The following is a 19,956-nucleotide window of genomic DNA, read 5'->3' on the forward strand; positions in this document are numbered from 1 at the left end:
GTCAAGCATTGGAACAGGCTACCCAGAGAAGTGGTTGAGTCTCCATCCCTAGAGGTATTTAAAGAATGGACAGATACGGTGCTTGAAGACATGGTATAGATGGACTTGGCAGGGATAGGTTAACAGTTGGACTCGATGATCTTAAGGGTCTTTTCCAACCTTGACGATTCTATGATTCTATGATTCTATGAATGCAGGAAATCTGAAAGTTTAGTGGAATGTGCCTTGAAAATTGACTGAATATCTTGCATTGAGATATAAATGGATTTTTCTCATCCAATCCAGTCCATGCAGATCAGTCACCGATTGATGTATGGTTCTCTATGATCAGATGCAGAACTGAATTTTAGTGCGACAGAGAAAGGAACATGCTAATACGTGTCAGAATAAATTTACTACCAAACTCAAAATACACAGGGAAGGGTGCTTTTTCTTTGGTTGTGACTTCCATAGTGACATTTCTACGGGGCAGCAAGAAAGTTTTCCCTGGAAATATACTCTCATAGACACATAAAGGAGTCTAAACAAGAAGTAAAGCTTTCATGAATATCTTCCAGAAAGACAATGGGGAAGTTTTATTCAATTGTCATAAAAATCTCAGAATATGCCAGACTGCATATGACCAAAGTTAAATGCTCCAGATAGTCTTCTAAATTTGTGGGAAATTTTTCCATTTTACGGAGTAAAGAAAACAATCAGCTAAGATTTCAGATTTGGACGCATGAGGATTTGAATGACCAAACTTTGATCTTTAATACAACTGAGAAAATCAGAAGGTAATAGGATCAAGGGATAAATCAGCTGTATAAAGGCCAAGATCTCCAGGAACTAGAATTTGCTAATAACATAGGCAGGGGGCATTCCTGAGTCAGAATAAGGGAAACTAGGTTGAAATGGAGGCAGAATATATGGATTTAGTTATTAAGATGAGACCCTATGCGTGATCTTGACCAATCACTTCTCTGAAGAAAAACAAAACCCCTTTGTAGTGCAAAAAGAAGCAAGGAACAGTACCTAAGCCAATGAGATCTACTTGTCTCTAAATACCCATGATGGAGAAATAGGCAAAAGTCTTGCAAATATGCTAACCCAAATCCACACATCTGCACTCACAATGGGAGATCACCCATTAGTTCAGGATACCACAGAACAATATTCCTCCTTCAGAATGCTCCAAAGCCTCCTTTCACCCTATCTGAGTATGAAAGCTGGAGTGGAGGGTGAAACATGGGCCAATGCTTCAAAAACAGTGTATGCTCACCTACAGAAATAAACAAAGAATATGGAACAGACTGTGTAAAAGGCAATCACTGGGTGAAAGGTGTCAACAGAATTTAAGGATGAAAAGTCAAACACGTGGCAACTGGTGGCTTTTCATGTTCTCCTATAAATAACTTAGCTCTGAAGACAAAGTAGAAAAAAAAAAGATGTGAAAGAAAAGCTCTGTTTCATAATCTCCCCTGTTGTGCTGGTTTTGGCTGGGATAGAGTTAATTTTCTTCATAGTAGCTAGTATGGGTCTACTTTTTGGATTTGTGCTGAAAACAGTGTTGATAATACAGGGATGTTTTTGTGATTGTTGAGCAGTGCTTACACAGAGTCAAGGCCTTTTCTGCTTCTCACCCCACCCCACCAAGGAGTAGGCTGGGGGTGCACAAGAAGTTGGGAGGGGACACAGCTGGGACAGCTGACCCCAACTGACCAAAGGGATACTCCATACTATATGACATCATGCTCGGTATATAAAGCTGGGGAAAGAAGAAGGAAGGGGGCGACATTCGGAGTGATGGCGTTTGTCTTCCCAAGTAACCGTTACGCATGATGGAGCCCTGCTTTCCTGGAGATGGCTGAACACCTGCCTGCCGATGGGAAGTAGTGAATGAATTCCTTGTTTTGCTTTGCTTACGTGCATGGCTTTTGCTTTACCTATTAAATTATTTTTACCTCAACCCATGATTTTTCTCACTTTTACCCTTTTGATTCTCTCCCCCATCCCACTGGGGGGGAGTGAGCGAGCAGCTGTGTGGTGCTTAGTTGCCAGCCAGGTTGAAACCACAACCATCCTTTTTGGTGCCCAACGTGGGGCTCAAAGGGTTTGAGATAACAGGTTTAATTTGAATGTGCTAGATTGAATTTATAGCTGTTATTGCTGTTTAGCTGTTAACCAGCAGGCTTCTGTGCTTGCCATGGGGCTTGCTTGCCTCACTGTATATTAGAGCCTAATGCTTATTAGTGGCTGCTTTTGGCTTTTACTGCTTGCTATACTGCTGTACGTCTTACTCTGCTGTGCCTGGGAACATTTTGATAACAGCAATGGCAATGCGCCTGGGCTGGCAGATGGCCAGGGCATCACTGCTGTTTCTGTGCTCTTGTACTGGACAGGCTGGAACTCCAGTGTGAACTTGAGTCGAAGAGACTGTGACCTCTGGATGAGTCCACGCAGGAGCAGGACACCTCAAAAGTGCCTGTGGCCATGAATAAATCCATGCCAAAGCCAGTACATCTCCAGGTGTCTGTAGCTGTTTGGTTATGACTGTGCTACAGCAGGTATACCTATGAAGGGATTGTGGCCCAAGGATAAGACCACGCTGAAGAAGGTACACCTCGAAGCTCCTGTGGCTATGGATAAGTCCATGCTGCAGCAAGTACACCTTGAAGCATCAGTTTCTGTGCATGAGGTCATGCTGGAGAACCTCAAAGCATGTGGCCATGGATAAGCCCACAACAGAGCAGGTACACCCCTGGAGGGACTGCAGCCATGACTAAGGCCATGTTGGAGCAGGTTCACTCCTGAAGGTATTGTGGCTGTGGTTAAGGCCATGCTGAAGCAGGTATATCTCTGAAGGCATTGTGACCCATGCATGACACCTGTCCATCCTGTTTCATAGGCCAGATCTACCATGAAAATCACCAGACAGCAAGAAGGTACCAACACAAAATTCAGCAGGAAAAAAAGAGAAGTTGATATCTATAGAAAAGTCTCAAATGCTGGGGAAGGAATACTGAGCAACAAAGAGAAACAATGTGACAAGAATTCAATGAAATTTGTATAATATAAATTTAATTAAGTTTCAAAACAAAGTGAAGGAATGGGAAGAAAAACTGAGCAAACTATCTATGTCATTTGTGTGTATAGTGTCTGGGGTCTCTAAGAAAAAATCTGGTCAATCTTGGGACACAAATTTTGTGCTGAAATCGTAGATGGTGAAAATAAGTTGATACAATGACTACTCAACAAGGTATAATTTTCCAGAAAAGGAAAGGCTCAACACTGATAGTATCTACTGCTTGCCAGTAATTTTTGATTCAGTATCCATGCCAGAGCTTTGGATCAGTAAAGCTCATAAATGAAATTGAGATTACTGTGAACAGTAAAATCAAATCAGGTAGTTGATTATTTAGAAATTATTTTGCTTGTCATCTTCTGAAGAGTTCTTGTAGCAGACCCATTTGTGTTCATTTTCTGTTTTTTCCTCACTTTTGGGGGAAAAAGCTGATTAATTTTCAAGGATCACCTCCTCCAACCTCAGGGGTGCTCCATTGCCACATGTAGAAGTCAAATAAAGGTGGCAGGAGGCCCCGATAGATGAACTCCTGACTAAAAGCAAGCATCAAAAGGAAGTGTGCAGGAGGTGGAAGCAGGGACACTGTCAGAGGATGCAGGAATATGGTTAGGTCAGCCAAAGCCGATCTGGAGTTGAAACTGTCAAGGGATGTGAAGGACAACAAGAAAGGCTCCTACAAGTAGATCAGCAGCAAATGGAAGACTAGGGAAAGTGTGGGCCTGCCTCCAAATGGGGAAGGATAACATGACAAAAGATGCTGAAAGGCTGACTTTGTGCCTTCTTCACTTCATTCTTCATTGGCAAGAGGAGCCTTCAGAAATTCCAAACTCCTGAGACCAGAGGGGATGTTTGGAGCAATGAAGACCTATCCTTGGTGGAGGAGGATCATGTTTGGGAAGACTTAAAAATCCCAGCCATATACAAGGCCAAGGAGCCTGACAGGATGCTCCCAGGAGAGATTCCTGAGGAATAGGAGAATGTAAATGTCACTCCTAGCTTCAAGATGGATAAGAAGGAGTATCTAGAACATTACAGGCAGATGAAGCAAATAATCCTGTAAATCCTTTCTAAATCCATAAAGGACAAGCAGTTGGTTGGGAGTAGTCACCATAGATTTATGAAGGGGAAACTGTGCTTAACAACCTGATAGCGTTCTATGATGAGATGGTGGATGAAGGGAGAGCAGTGAATGCTGTTTACCTCAACTTCAAAATGGTTTTAATCACTATTTCCCATAATATCCTCATGTACAAACTGATAAAGAACGTATTAGATAAGTGCATACCGAGGTGGACTGAAAATTTTCTAAACTTCTGGTCTCTAAGGGTTGTGATCAGTGACTCAAAGTCCAGGAGTAGGCCATTCACTAGTGGTTCACCTCAGGGGTGGATACTTGGGCCAACACTGTTTAACCCATTTGTGAAGACCTGGACAGGGGGGAAGAGTGCCATCTACAGTAATTTGAAGATGATACAAAATAGGAAGGAGTGCTTAATACATTAGATGGATGTGCTGCCATTTAGAAGGGCTTCAATAGGCTGGAGTAATGGGTCAATGGGAACCTCATAAAGTTCAACAAAGGAAAACGCAAAACCCTGCACCTGGGGAGGAATGACACTCCCAGCACCAGCACATGGTGGGGGCTGACTGGCTGGAAAGCAGCTCCGCAGAGAAGAGCCTGGAGTTCCTGGGAGACAAGCTGACCATAAGCCAGCATGGTGCCCTTGCAGTAAAGAATGAGGGCTGCATTAGGAGGAGTGTTGCTTGCAGGATGAGGGAGCTGATCCTTTCCCTCTCCTCAGACCTGGCGAGACATACCTGGAGTACTGGGCCCAGCTCTGCCCTCTCCTGTGCAACAAACATAGACATACCAGAGCATTTCCAGCACAGGGACACAAAAATGATGGAATGAAGCATCTTTCATATGAGGAGCGGCTGACAGAGCTGGGACTGTTCAGCTTGGAGAAAAAAAGGCTCAGGGGGATCTTATCAATATGTATAAATACATATTGGGAGGCACTGAAGAAAGTGGTGTTAAACTCTCTTCAGTGGTGCCCAGTGGCACGGCAAGAGGCAACAACCACAAACTGAAATACATGAAATTCTGTTTGAACACAAAAAAACAATTTTTACTGTGTGGTTGGTTGAACACTGGAGTAGGTTGCCCAGGAGACTGTGGAGTCTCCATCCTTGGAGATATTAAAAACCTGACTGTACACGGTCCTAAGCAACCTACTCTAGCTGACCCTGCTTTGAGCAGGGGCATTGAACTAGACTGTCTCCAGAGATGCCTACCATCCTCAACTATTCTGTGATTCTGTGAAATCCTATAAAATGATTGAAAGAATATAAAAAATAAACAACAGTTTTTGCTTACTTCACAGTACCTTGAGACATATCAGTATAATCTCTTTTATAATAGCGTATTGTTTTATAGCAGTAGAAAAAAGCTTGTTTTGTCTCTACTCTGCTAAGACAGTGTTCTTAGTGCAATAATATAAGCTGTGGCTTTTGAAGTCACAGACATTTAGCAAAACTGGCATTTAAATAAAGAATCTTCACAAGAAGAACATGCCACTATAGCTAAACCCCCCAGAACCCTATTTAAGTAGACAGGTTTAATATTTAACATAAATTTCATTCTCTACTTGTTCATTTTTACCATTACTGCAGTCCAATTTTTGAAAGTGAACTGAAGTAATAACACTGGAGAGACAGTAAAGCTGAAGTCTGGAGAATACTTTTAAAAGCACAGTCCCACAGAACAAATACTTAACAGTATGGGACCTAGTAAAGTCAAACAAGCAAAGCACTCTCAACAAGCCCACACCTTCTGTTGCATTTCCACCATTGTGAAAACAAAATTCATAAATGAAGGGGCTACGTTTTGCACTCTCTCTGTTCAGGTATGTGTGACTGAAGCAGAACCCAATTTCCACATATTGAGAGGCTTTATGATGTTACTGGTGACAGCAGTCTGCCCTCCTTGGGAGCTTAGAGTCTGCGATGGCCTGAAATCCTGCTCAGGTTTGAGAATTACACTGGTAATTGCAGTATTAACATTTTGTCAGTCCTGTTTTGCAATGTCATGACTATGCCTAGGTCTCAAAGCAAAAAGAAATGAGGGATGTGGGGAACTGCTCTTTGGCTGGATCTGTATAATTTGTGGGGAGATAGTCATCACTCCCTCTGTTACTTATCACATTTTTTTCAGTAGTGCTAATGGAAAAAAAGGACAGCACAAGAGGAGTTTCTTGCTGTACCACACTGTATGAATGCATGAGACACTAATTGACCCAAGGGTTTACCATTTAAATCAAGAGCACAGGCAAAAGATGGGGAAAGAGCTAGTGGAGAGAAAAGAACACATGTGCAATGAATAAAATATCAGTTCTGATGACTTATTTTAAATGTTGGTACTGGATTTTCAATCCTTTCAGTGGGTTTGTGACAGAGGGGATTCCAGAGGTAGCAACAAAACAAAGAAAGTGAGAAGGTGCTAGAACAGACAGTGGCAACTTTCAGAAAAGAAAGTAGTGTGATGGTGCCATCTGAATCTTTCCTTACAGGTTTGGGGGACTTTTTGAAGCTATGGTGTAGGGTGAAACAAAATTCAATGTTGTACTGACACATATTTAGTGGTGGTTATAGTATATGTGTGCTCACAGATCAGTTTCTAACATCAAATGAAAAGGCTACAGGCTACAAGTATCAACTGTTTCAGGGGCATCATTTGCATTTGTGGTCCTGGTTATTGGTTTGGAAAACTGACACTAGCAAATTGTTGCATGGCAGAATATGCACCCCTGAGAGTAACATGGCTGTTCCTTCCCCACGATCTGTTTGACTTCTGTCCTCCCTGACCAGTCAACAAAACATGTTAATCAAATCCAAAATTACTAGGATAGTCACCTACTGAGAACTAGCCTGAAACCATTGAAGCCACATATCTAGCAGTTATCAGAAGTTAACCTGAAGGTGAGAGCAGCTTGCCAACTAGTTGGAATTAATCAGGTACCAACACTAGGGACAGGAATTTTCCTTTTCTGTCTAGCACCGCTGCATGGAAAGTGTTACGACTGGCTGACTTGGCTGGTTTTACTGCTGCTTGGTTCACTGTCGGTGGAATGGAACCAGAGGTTTTTACAGTGGCTGATGTGGGGTGCATCAGAGGAACTGTCAATCTGAACACTAGCAGCAACTCCAGTGGGTCATGAATGAAGCATATTACCTGTATGTGTGCAAATCTTTTGCTTCATGTAACAGCTGTGACACATCACTGTCCCATTGGAGCTACTGCATGAACAAAAGTTCTGAACATGGACATTTACTGTTTCTGATGATGATCATGGGTCTACCAGAAGGCACCTGGAAACTTACATATCAAGAAGGGGGGGAGACCTTTGCCAATAGATCTACTGTGGGCTGGGGGGGGCAGGGACTCCTCAAAAGTCTTTTCAGGCCTTGGAGAGTAGAAGTGTGTGAACAAGCATACCTGCAGGATAACAGGGCAATATAACAAACACTAAAGAATTCACTGATTAATTCCCCAGCTTCATGCATGTGTGCTTTCTAACCTCTCTAGCCTCTCACTCACAGTGCACAAGAAACCACAAACATGAATGAAGAGCACTAGCAATGATAAAAATCAAACACTAGAAATGAAGAGGATATTTTTTATTTAAAAAATTGCTGCATTTTTTATTTGCTAATTCCTGAGTCTCTAAAATTCAATTTCTTCTCTTTTTTTTTTTTTTTTTTAGTTCTTTCCCCCTCCATAGTCTTGGATCTAGAGTCTCATTTTATATAAAATGCAAAGCTGAAGTTCTAAAATAATAAGTTGCAGAACTTGAGCTTTGATAAACATTCTGTCACAACTAAGGTTCAATATAGAAAGGCTTAATAAAATCATGCAGAGATTGCACTACATTTTTCTTCCTTTTTCAGATTTCATGATTTAACAGTGGAAGTCACAAAACAGAATAAAACTTATCAGCCCATGAATCAGTTAAACCCATTCCACATATTTAAGAATGGTGAGATATATGACCTGTGATCAACTTGCCATAGTCAACCAAAAGAACACAATTTACATCCCAGCTCTTCCATGTAGAAAAAAAATCCTAACATTTGTAAACATAAGGCTAAAACCATTTCATTTTTAACTTTCTTGCAACACAACTGCAAACAGTAATACAAGACATATTCAGATCAAGTTATTTTACTGCAGAAATTATAAATAACGTACCTTAAAACAGTGGGTTCAAGTCCTGGAGATGATCACTGCACCTTTGGAAATAAAATCACCTGTTAAAACTTTTGCAACTAATTTAGTTTAGGATAAAAATTCCTGTTATCAGAAATCTTTTACTTAGCATAGTTTGCAAGCTTCTTTAGTACCAAGCAGCATGCTCCTTTCTGACTTAAAGCTGCCTTCAAGAGATGAGTGTAATTTGTTCAGTCCCTCAGTTCCTCTTTTGAGATTTCGGAGAATAAGGTCCACTGTAATATATACTCCTGCCCACTCCAGCCTCCCAACCTGGATTTCAGCTCGTTTTGTACTACAAAGCCTAGTAAGAAATCTTTCTAAAGCAACTATTTTATGAAGTGGGAATCAACAATATTTTGTACTCCCTCTGCAGCACTGGTTACTGTGGCAGCAGTTAACCAACGAACTGTTCAAAAATAAATACCAAGTCTTACAACTGACAGAAAATAACATACCTAGAACCAACCTCTTACTTAGCTTTTTTGGAATGAAGAGGAATATAACGACTGGACTTCTCCTGGTTTACCAATACTGGTGTCAGCACATTGGACAAAGCATTATAGACAGAGCATTTGGAACAGCTTATTTTGCACAGGAACACCTTGGTAAGTTTTTTTTGCCATTCTAACTTCTATTATTTGCACATATTATGTGAATGACATCCTACTCTCTCATACTCTACTGTGGAAGAATCTCCAGAGCAGATCCTTTGCTCCTCTACACCTGGAATGACTTCAGAAAAGTGATAGCAATTTGTAGTGTTTGAGGATCTCACCCCTTGAGTTCAAGACATCAAAGCCCTCTTGACAAACAGGCAATTCTGGCATATTTTTCTGAGAGACTAGGAAGATTCTTACTCCTATAGTAGCCTCTCTTTACCATCCTTTGTTCACCTCTACATATGTATTTATAAATACATACTTGTATTTTTATATATACCTATATATATGTATATACCTATATATATATATGTATATAGCATTGACATATTTTTTTAAATACTGCTTGAAAATATTTGCTTATTCCCCACCCCTTTGAAAATGTCTTAATTCATAGAACTTTGGACTTGCTACATCCATTTTTCTGGAAATGTGAAATTACCTGTCACCCTTGAAATACGAGAGAGCTATAGTCCAAGTAGTGTACTGCTATTCTACTACAGAGCTTGCCTTATTATAAGATAAATAGTACAACCATCCTATTCATCTTAATTTCACAGGTTTAACTGCTTTATAGCAAACTACACAACTTATGGGGATCATCCAAGATACTTCCTTTAGGTTCACGTCATTAGATGATCTCTGTAGGAACCATCACAGTGGTATAAGAATCAAAGTAACCTTGTCTCCATAGCTGTTGCTTTATTGGCTAGCACAAAGAAAAGTATATTTCCCCACCTTCGACAACCTGACTTGCAACTCCCTTGTGAGGGAACAAAAAGGCAATCTGAAAAGCATGCATACTGAATCTGGCCAGATACAGGAGGTTTGCAGATATGCACCATGAGTGATTCAAGACAAATCTGTAAAATTCCAGATCCTACCTTATGTCATTCCCAAATCTCCTGAAATCTTCAGTTTATTAGATAACCCCTGAAACTCACAAAGCTGATCTCAAAGAGAACACGTTTCCTAGGTAGCTAACTCAAAAATAAATCATATATTTGTGTCTCAATAAAATACTTATTAGAGATAAGTTCTGATTTTTTGGTGTAGCGAAATTACGTTTTTCTCCTTAAGTATATACTTGTGTGTACGGATCAACACGCCAACCTTTATTTCATTTTAAAGACACTGCAACTTCTCACAAACAGTTTCAACTGCATTAACCTGCACATAAGAAAGTAAATTTAGACAAGTATTTCTGCAGAAAAAACTTTCCAAATTTTAGCTTGAAAGTATATCTGAAACAAATGCATTAATGTCAGGGAAGTCAATCTTCCTTCTAAGTGGAATGATTTGGGAAAACATACTGAGAGTTGTTGCGACAGTAAGAAAAATGCCCTCCCTAAAGAAAGACATCTATGAAAGGTAGAAAACATTTGTAGAATATAATCTTTTAGCTGTAATTCGTACTTAACAGAATACATATGTCTCTAACTACCACCTTATAAACAGAGAACGTAGTGTGTTGTCAAGCTTCTTGCAGTACTGCTGTACATTACAGACTTCTTATTTTAAACCCATATTCCCAAACAGATCCTTATCAACTCTTTTTGCTTATGTTTTTTTCAAAAAAACCCACAACTCTTATTTAATGATATTATCTACAAAATGTTTTCCAAGCATTCAGAACTAACACTGTAACAGTGGTTTAGACTTCAGCTGGTGTGGCACCTAATGCTAAAAAATTTCTGGTTTTGTTTGTATTCAGCTGAAGTCAATGGAGATAAAGATAACCAGTGACCTCGCAACTCCTGGTCCTTAAACTCCCATTACCTTATTTTTGACAATAATGGATTTCTGTTTGGCACAACCACGTTGAAGTCAGGGCTATCAGCTCCAATAATCGCTGATGTGAAAGTAGCTGACATCCTTCAGTGATGACTACATTATGTTTCACTAAGGGACAGCACTCATTAGAATTTGCATATATTCTGAAATATTTATTTGATTAAAAAAAAAGGAACTTTCATACACTTAGAAAGGAACAGTCTCACAATAGACCAACATACTTCATGCACCTGGTCAATTTATTTCATCTCAAGAATTAATTATTTCACTTTCTGGCACAATTTATTCAAATGCAAAAATAGAAATCCTGATTTGTAAACCAATAGATGCATACATATATCAACACATCAGGTGGTGGGATTAATTCGCCCCGAGGAGCTCTGGTCATAGTCTATCACTGGATTTTCCTCTCTCTGCTAATAATGACCAAATACCTCCTTGAAACAAAATGATGTCAATGATGGAGTGGAGACAGCTTAGTGTCAGTGGCAGAAGGAGAGGCATAAAATTAGCTTTGCTGAATCATAAAGCATCCAAACTATGACTATTCAGTTGGTTAAAGGTTTTCCAGACCTCACCTGTCTGAAAGGAAGACAGCAGAAGAAAGCCTGGCTCATAATCATGGTTTTTGAAAGTTTCTACCCAAATGATTCAATGTCTTCAAATAACTGAGATACGGGTAAAAAAAAAAAAAAAAAAAAAAAAAGCCTTTGTTATTTGGCCCTTGGTAGAAAGTTCTGTCACGTACTGTCAGATTACAGTTCTAGTGTCCCCATGCTTCGAAGAAGACTTCATATCTGCTGAAAGATCAGCCTTTTTGCCACAAAATTGCCATTTGGCTGAACATCTAAAAATCCAGTCAAGTTACAAGAGTTGTGTATACACCCAGTAGAGTGAAGGGGAAATTCAAATTGTAGCTGCTCAGCATTGGTAATTTGTGACCAAGGAATGACCTGGCAGGGAGGGCAAGAAGGCCCAGCTGCAGAAGGGGTTGAAGTGGCTGGACGCAGGAATGTCAGAGACAGAAGGATTCTCTGTAAGGGAGTGAAGTTTCCCTTGGTGACGAGACAAGAAATGCTGCAGTGTTGTCTTGTAGCAATCAATCAGTTGTGGAACGCGAATGTTCAGGGGCCACCTTTGGGCAGCAGAGCTGGGCTGGGGGATGGACTCAACACCTGGCTGAGGTGCCTCGTGCTGACGCTCACAGGATTGGTGCCTGTGCAGGTGTACATAAGGAATTGGCTTGTGTCGCACCTTTGCAGACTCCCTGTAGAACTGCTTGTGGTAGTAGGACTCTGTCCAATGCACTGTGCATTAAAGCTTTTATATGTAAGCACAAACATGTTTAATTCACCTCAAGGGATACAATAAAAATTCCCCAAGAAGAGACTTGCAAGTTAGCAGTTAAAAACATACAGATTCTGTCTGCAGAATTCACTGGACGATAAACATGACATTTACACAGAGAGGATGGGTTTCTCTCACCCACAGTCACAACATAAAACTAATTTTTCTTTGACGATGCAGCTCTTGGCAGTTTCAGGCAAACTACAGGTCTCTTGCTGGGATGTTCTGTGAATATTTATAAAATATTTTGGATTGAAATGCCTCATAGAAGAACAAAATATAATGTGTACTCAGATATGTATGTAGTATGTATCCTACTGTATGTACCAGCAGGATAATATGAATTTCTTTTAACATTATCTATAGGCCCTGCTTTCTACACTGAAAACAACAGAGAATTACCCAGTCCAAAAGAGTCAGCTGAGTGATCTATAAAAATAAATTTCCTTAACTGAAAACAATTAGGAATGTAATAATGAAGGCACAGTTCTCACAATAACTAAGGGATAATTACTGAGCTTGTTTTGTGACTGATGAACAAAGACTTTGAAAGGAAATTTAATCACTGATTTCTTATCATATAGTTAGATGCCAAATGAGATCATATAATTACAGATGAATGAATTTCTATCCTCATTTTACATATAATCATGTCTAGCATGCTGATTACAAAAGCAAGAAAAAACAGAATCTTGGGTGTTTACTTCATGGAATAACAGTAGGGATTCACTTTTAGCGCTCAAGGGCAGATACAGTCTTGCAGCTATAGGAAGATGAAAATTATTCCGCCCCAATCAACTCATCTACATCCACGGGAAAATTTCGCAGGAGGTTAAAAGCATGCATTGGCAGGACCCTTTATCAGGAATCAACTTCACCACAGCCACAGAAGGAACGCATTGCTGGCAGGATGTGCCATAGGAAGGTACATAACGAGCAGATCCCCATCCTGGTCACGTCACATCCCTTTTCATACTGTCCTGCTTTGAATAGCACTAGTTCCTTATTTTTCTCTACTCATACAACAGCCTCCATCACTTCTTCATTCTTAGTGGCTTAGTTTCATTCTTCACTGACAGCTGCTTCTCATATTTTAAAGATCTTTGAAGTGATAATGTCATTTGTTATCTGCATGTGGACATTTCCTGACATGAGGTTGAGAACAATGCCACTAACATTAAATGCAACAAAAATGGAACAAGAGAAATGCTATGTTCATCTACCTCCACTCCACCTAAAAAATTCTATCTTGCCAAGAAGAGTGACTGTGCTTAGTCCATGGCATGCTATAGATGGATTTCTACTGAGTTAATTATAGCATTAATACAGCAAAGCCAAGACTTGCTTTAATGCAGGCAACTTTGTATTGAAATGAAGGTAACAGAAAATGAGAGCAGTGAACCTTATGTAACACTGAAAAAGCACCAATAATATTAACAGACAAAGAAGCAAAGTAGAGCCCATGAGAATGATAGTACACATTTTGAAATTCACTCCTTTATCAAAATGTGGTGTGCCATTGTGAACAATTATAGGAACGGAACTTTTTGAGAAGATGGAGACTGAAATTTTACTTAATTTCTCTGAAAGTGAAATTTTGTACCAGTCAGAGCCACAGAAGAATAGAGTACCAAAGGGCGAGCACGCTGATTTCTTTTGTGCTGCTCAGATTCTGCACAGTACTAGTGTGACTGTTTTAGCAAAGTCAGCCACCTCCCCTGCTCACCAGTGCACACATAACAGTGCACTTCAGCAACTTGATAGCAATGCATTCAGGAAGGATAAAGACCACATGTACAGCATGAAAGTGCCCCTTATAGACTACAAGCTTCTCTCTTAGCTCTTCATAAAAAGTCCCCAAGAGCCTGCAGCAAAGCATGAGAGGGAAGGGGTGTGTGGGGGTGTGTGTGTGTGCGTGAAGGAGCTGCCCCAGGTAGAAAATCCTTTTCTACCATTCTGCTCTTAGTGTCACAGACAAGATCTCATTTCTAGAATCAGACTTGCACAATGCTTTGTAGTGGAAACTTTCTGATGGCATCTCTTTTCTTATATTTCGGCTTTTAAAAAAAATCAAATCAAATCATATCAAATCAAATCAATCAAATCAAATCAAATCAAATCAAATCAAATCCAAGCCAATTTCTAGAACCTTTTCCTCATGCAGTATTGGAGACAACGCAAGACCATCATGAATGACACCTGCTATAAAGCCTTTTTCATACTACTCCTCGGCTAACCTAGTTTTGAGAATGTTTTAATCAGAGTAATTTAACTGTAACTGAAACCTCCTCATTGAACCAGGAATTTGGAGCAGGGCAACAAATAAATTTCTGTAAGCTACAGCATCCTACACATCCTAAGCTGGGGCAAGTAAAGATGAGGAACCAGAAAATAAGTGTGTGGCCAAAAATGCAGTTAATAAAAGGTTATTTGAAGTGGCAAGTTATAACAATTCCCTACTGACCTTTAATTTACACCTTCTGCTAACATCTCACAGTAGGCCAGTTTAAACTATTCAAACAGAACCCACTGTACCTTTCTTTCCTCCTTTAATATCACCCCAGAATTCACGCCATTTGGATTACTTGCTGGCCGGTGTGACTGGGAGAAGAAGCAAAATCTGCTATTTATGTTGCAAGCAAAAAGACTGCCATAGCCATCCCAATGCTCCCAAATGGAGATATTCCTGTTACTTACTGATTTACATCATTCGAGAGTTAAGTTTGTTATCAGTCAAGCATCCAAGAGCAGCTGTTTCTAGGATAGCTTTGCAATTCTGTCTCTACAAGTGCTGTCAGAAACATATCCTGCTCAGTTACACCTGAGCTTGAAAGGCACCAACACTATTTTGAAGGCTGCAACAACTACTAAATCTACCTGTAATAAGACTTTACAGTAAGTAGGTATCTCCTCATGCTACATAAAAAAAACACAACAAACAACTTGATGGATTAAGGTGCACCTGGGTTGAGAGTTATTAAAGCAGGATAAAGACAATGCCCTCCAGCAGTCAGTTATGAGAACAACTGTTTCAGCAGTGTGTATCAGCATGTGGCGGGGCTAATGTTTCAATCCTGCCTCCCAAAGTACACACGCAGCAATTATGCCAACAATAACTCTGCTGCTCTCAGGTTTTCTGGAAACCTTAGTCACTAAAAACAGTTTTGAAAGAGCTAAGTTTCAAATTATTTTCACAGCAAAGAGTTCAACTAATGGATGAAAGCATTATTAGCGTCCTTCCTGTGCTCCTTTAGACTGGGTTCAAGTGGCTATTATTAGCAAAATCGTTAGCAAAGACTAACAGGGAACAATGACCCCGCTCAACAATAATTTTTGAGGCTCCATAGTTTGCTTTTCATTCTACTTTAGAATGAAAAATAAAGCTGTCTGAATATTCTTCTTTTCAAAGCAGAGCTGAAGTCTGTATTGAGTATTCAAGCTGGAATTTTGCTTAGCTGGAATTGCATATGTATGTCAATCAACAGACTGATGGCTGGCTGACAGCATCAATGTAAGTAGTTTAAAGCAGTCTGATTCTAAATAGTTTTGCTGACTCATTTAGATCAGTCTCTCCACCTCTTATCTCTCCAAACCAACAGAAGAGGTATATGAATATGGGTTACTCACATCTCAGCAATTTTGGACCAGCTCAGTACAGTTGGATTCATCCCAATGAATGATGAAGGAACAGGAGCAACAGTCCTAATAACATTGTGCCTCAGAGGATATAAATAAGAGGACCTCTACTGAAAGCAGTTTAGACTAGCTGAAAATGTAGCTAAGATTTTTAATGTGGACTATACTGAGAGCACAGAAGAAAAAGGAATAAATATTTCCTGTCCTGACGCTTTCCCAGTTTCACACATGATTATAATAATTATGCATACCTATTCCCTGTTTTTTTAATATTTCTTATATCTACAAATACTCCATTAATTTATGAGAAATACACACATAAGCTTTTTCCTGGGAGGAGAAAGATAATATGAAGTTATATGATGTCAGGAAAGACTGCAGCAGGCAAACTGAGCTAAAATCAGGCACCAAGTTATGAAATAAAGTTACCTTTATTTTACTTACTGTCCTCATTCAATGCTTAATGTTACAGTACCCTTGCAGGAAACAAGCTATTTTACAATTGATGTGTTTTATTCAGTGCAGAACAAAGAACTGAGAATTGCTGCATATGAATCTCAGCTCTCTTCTCACATAACTTTGACCAAAACATGTTTTTCCTTCCTGTAACATCATATTAACAACACAGGTTGCCTTACCAAGATCCTGAGAGCCTCTTCTGTGATAGACCGTTAGGTGCTGGTGCTTATGGGGAGGAGAAACCCCACTTAATTCCCAGATGTTCTCCTATTGAGGAAGACTTGGTGCAAGGGCATTTAAAAATGAATGAGGCAGACAGAGGAGAGGTCTTTGTAAATAGACGTGTTTTGTCTGGTTTAGGAAAAGGAGCTGGTCAGGTAATCCCCTTACTCATTGATTCTTAGAACAGATCATATGGGGGTCTTAAGATGCAGCCATGCCATTAATTTGAATCCCAAACAATTTAAATCTAGATTGATGTACCTTTACCATCCAATTCCAAACCAAGTAAAACATGTTCAGATATCAGAATCAGACTTTGCATTTCATAGTGCTTCAAATTCATATGATGCTATCTAAGTGAAAAGTGCTATCTGAAAGCAAATTTGCCCATTTTGAATAACAAGCAGTCTCTACTTTCAGAAGAATATATAGAATGAAACTGCCTTTCATCCCCATATTCCCAGAAGGAACCATGGCAATAAAAAAATATATATGTAATAAAAAAAAAAACCTATGCCTGTAGTAGCAAAATATTGACAATAAGCCTAACTAATCAGATTTAAGTTGTCTGGCACCTGTCAGCATATGGCTTGAGATGATTAACAGTTTAGCATGAACAGTTCATTTAAGACAGCTACAAAACACAGAATATCATGTTCAAACTTGCCCACACAGATACGTATTGACTTTATAAGATTTGAAATAAAAAACTGAACATGCAAAAGCATTCAATCCTCCCAAATGTACTTTTATTTGGACATGCAAAATGAACTGCTTGCTTATTAGAAATGAGTTCTCAACACAAATCACACAAGGGTGATCTCGGATCTCCAGTTCACATTTCAGACACAATTTTTTTCATTCTGCAACATAATTGGAGATAATTTTTATGCTACTGAAAAACTATCATGAACGGTTTTTTTACACTGTCTTTCTTTTGTAGGAAGCATGTTATGAAATATCAGTATATTCAACTCCTCAAGGAGAGTCCAGGGGTGAAGAAGAAACATCTCTTATTCAGACTGAATTGTTAACAGAGGAGTTTCTTCCCCAAGACAACACAGACCAGTAACTTCCCCCGACACCCCCACAGTGTGACAAATAAGCAGTGGTCAAGTAGCTAATAATGAATAGCAAAGAATGTGGGAGCAGAAACTTCAGCCCCCGTTCTAGCATAAATTCTCTTTGCAACCATACAGAGGTAAGTTAGTATCTTATTTTGTCTCAGTTAAAATAGTACAGGTAATAACATGACACAACTGCAGTTAGGAGCAGAGATACATTAAAGATGAGGAGGAACTCGAATACTATGGTAACAGAGGTCTGACAGCTATCTAAGGTAAGAAAACAATACAGAAATATTGGCTGGAAGAATGAAAAACAGCAATAAGATACAATCTAGTATGATGTAAAAAAAAAAAAAATAAAAGCCCAAGATGGTCTAGTGTCAAACACACTTCAAGGGCACTACCTAGGTAATCACCTCAGTATTGCACTTTGCATCTACATACATTTCCAAAACTTGCTCTTGCCTGTCATTCTTATTCGTTGTTTGTGCCAGAAGGACACAAAACCCAAGACAATACTGTGTCAAGCATGGTGTAACCAAAGCATGACATTTGGAATAGACACAACAACAGATGACTGAAGGAACCAAGGAAAAGGAAAACAAGGGCATTCAGCCTGTGGCCAGCAGGACAGCTGGAGAACATGTGTGAGACCTGTGATCTTTCCCTTAGAAACACTACAGCCTCATTTTGCCTGTTTTGTTTGCTCATGCAAGAACTAAAAGCTCTTTAGGGAAGAGGTTATTTCATGCAGATTTGCAACCAATATATTAGTCTTATTCCAGAACTGCCACACTCATGTTTCCTGAAAAAGTAAAAATCTTTCCCCGCTCTCCAGGTAGAAGAATAGTATTCAGTACTATTCACTGCTTTATCCCACCTTGTTTTTTTCCAACGTGTTTCCCTTCAAAATACAGTATCTCTGTTTTCCTCAAGAAAAAAAAAATCACTGACAGAAATACAGAAGGCTCACAGAAGTTATGCAGATCAACACAGAATAATAAACTGGTTGAATATTAGCACGGCACACACATGGCAAAAAAGTCATATTCAAGTTAAATAAACCTCTCATATAATTCTTCTTTTAAAAAGAAAAGAAAAGAGAAAAGGAAAGATCCAAGAAATTACATGGATCCTGAATCCCTTCTTGGACTATATTGCTCATATTTGCTTTTCAAGTCCTATTAAACTGTAAAGTAATATTTATAGTTAAATGTAAGTTTTGAGAAGAACATCAAAACACCTCAGGTAAGTGGTTTCTGGTGGCTTAAAGTGCCAGGAGGATTCAGTTGTGCATGTTCTCCCATTTGTTTTAAATCCTCTAATATTATGGGAAAACAGTCTACTAGTTTCATTACTACAGATGAGAAGTTTTATTAACTTGGATTAAAGTTGTTATGATATCTGAACATGGGGAATGGAGTGGTGAATGCATTAACAATTCTCAGTTGGTTAGAAGTGGTGGATTATGGTTATAAATCTTGGCTTTGATTATATCTGCATAATAAAGTGCAAGGGAACCTACAGCATTCTGAACATTTGAAATGGGGATACTTTCACGAGGAAAGAAAAAGTCATAAAAAGTCCAAGCTCATAAACTAGTGTCATTTACAAGCCAATGGCATTTACATGCCAGACGCACTTACAAGCCAGGTATATTAAAGCATTTGGAAACCTAGAGGTTCGGAGACACACTTATATAGATGCCAAAAAAAACCCTGAAGTATCTGCCTTCCCTTTATTTCAACGGAGGGTAGGCATCTAATTGGTTTTGAAAACAAATATGCTCTTTCTCCTCCCTGTCCCCTGAGACTTTCCTCTCTCTCTCACAAAGACAGCCTTTAAGAATGTCGTCCCTAGAGCTTCCGTTACCATTGGAGGAAGAGGCTGGCAGGAGACTTGCAGATCAGTTTACCTTTGCTCTTTGTTCATGGGGAGCTGCACTTTGACTCCACAGAGAAATTCTCATTTTCTACATTTAATAAGCTTGGCCACATAGAGTCAACTGCTAACATTTGTAGTAAGAGTGAAAGGGCAACAATGATAAATAAATCTATTTTAAAAAGTTCTCTGAGTACATAAAACCAATAAATCTAGTTTTTTCTGCATGTAACAGGAACTGGCTTTATGTACTGTGAGCATGGACGCCATGTACTGAGCACTAAACTTGGCTTAGAGAACTGTGTTGTGCCTTGCGATCAGTACAGTAAAGAAGATAAATCAGTGCATTTCCTATACCTCCCATCCCACACAGCAGAGGGTTTAAGTTGCTATGCTCCTTGAAAGGGAATGTAGCACTTTTCATTAAGTCTGGCTGGTGACAAAGAAGGATCTTTGCCTACATTTTGACCTATCCAGGAAACTGTGTGTCCTACACAGAAAGAAGGTAAGAAGAATCATGCCTAAGCCTATTTTGAGGCAGGGACTTCAATTCTGCTT

At 39.4% G+C, this 19,956-nt stretch overlaps 1 protein-coding gene across 4 annotated transcripts in view; it reads right to left on the reverse strand.

Annotated features, from left to right (window-relative positions):
• LINGO2 (leucine rich repeat and Ig domain containing 2) overlaps positions 1–19,956 on the reverse strand; it is a 554,730-nt gene that overhangs the window by 162,173 nt on the left and 372,601 nt on the right. For all 4 annotated transcript variants that reach the window (XM_087741651.1, XM_087741648.1, XM_087741650.1 and 1 more), the window contains one exon: positions 8,313–8,353. The gene's annotated coding sequence lies outside the window, so the exon portion shown is untranslated. The remainder of the gene's footprint in view (positions 1–8,312; positions 8,354–19,956) is intronic.

This window comes from Nipponia nippon, unplaced genomic scaffold (assembly GCF_047370975.1).
Source record: "Nipponia nippon isolate SJK-2023a ecotype South Korea unplaced genomic scaffold, ASM4737097v1 scaffold_8, whole genome shotgun sequence".
NCBI lineage: Eukaryota > Metazoa > Chordata > Aves > Pelecaniformes > Threskiornithidae > Nipponia > Nipponia nippon.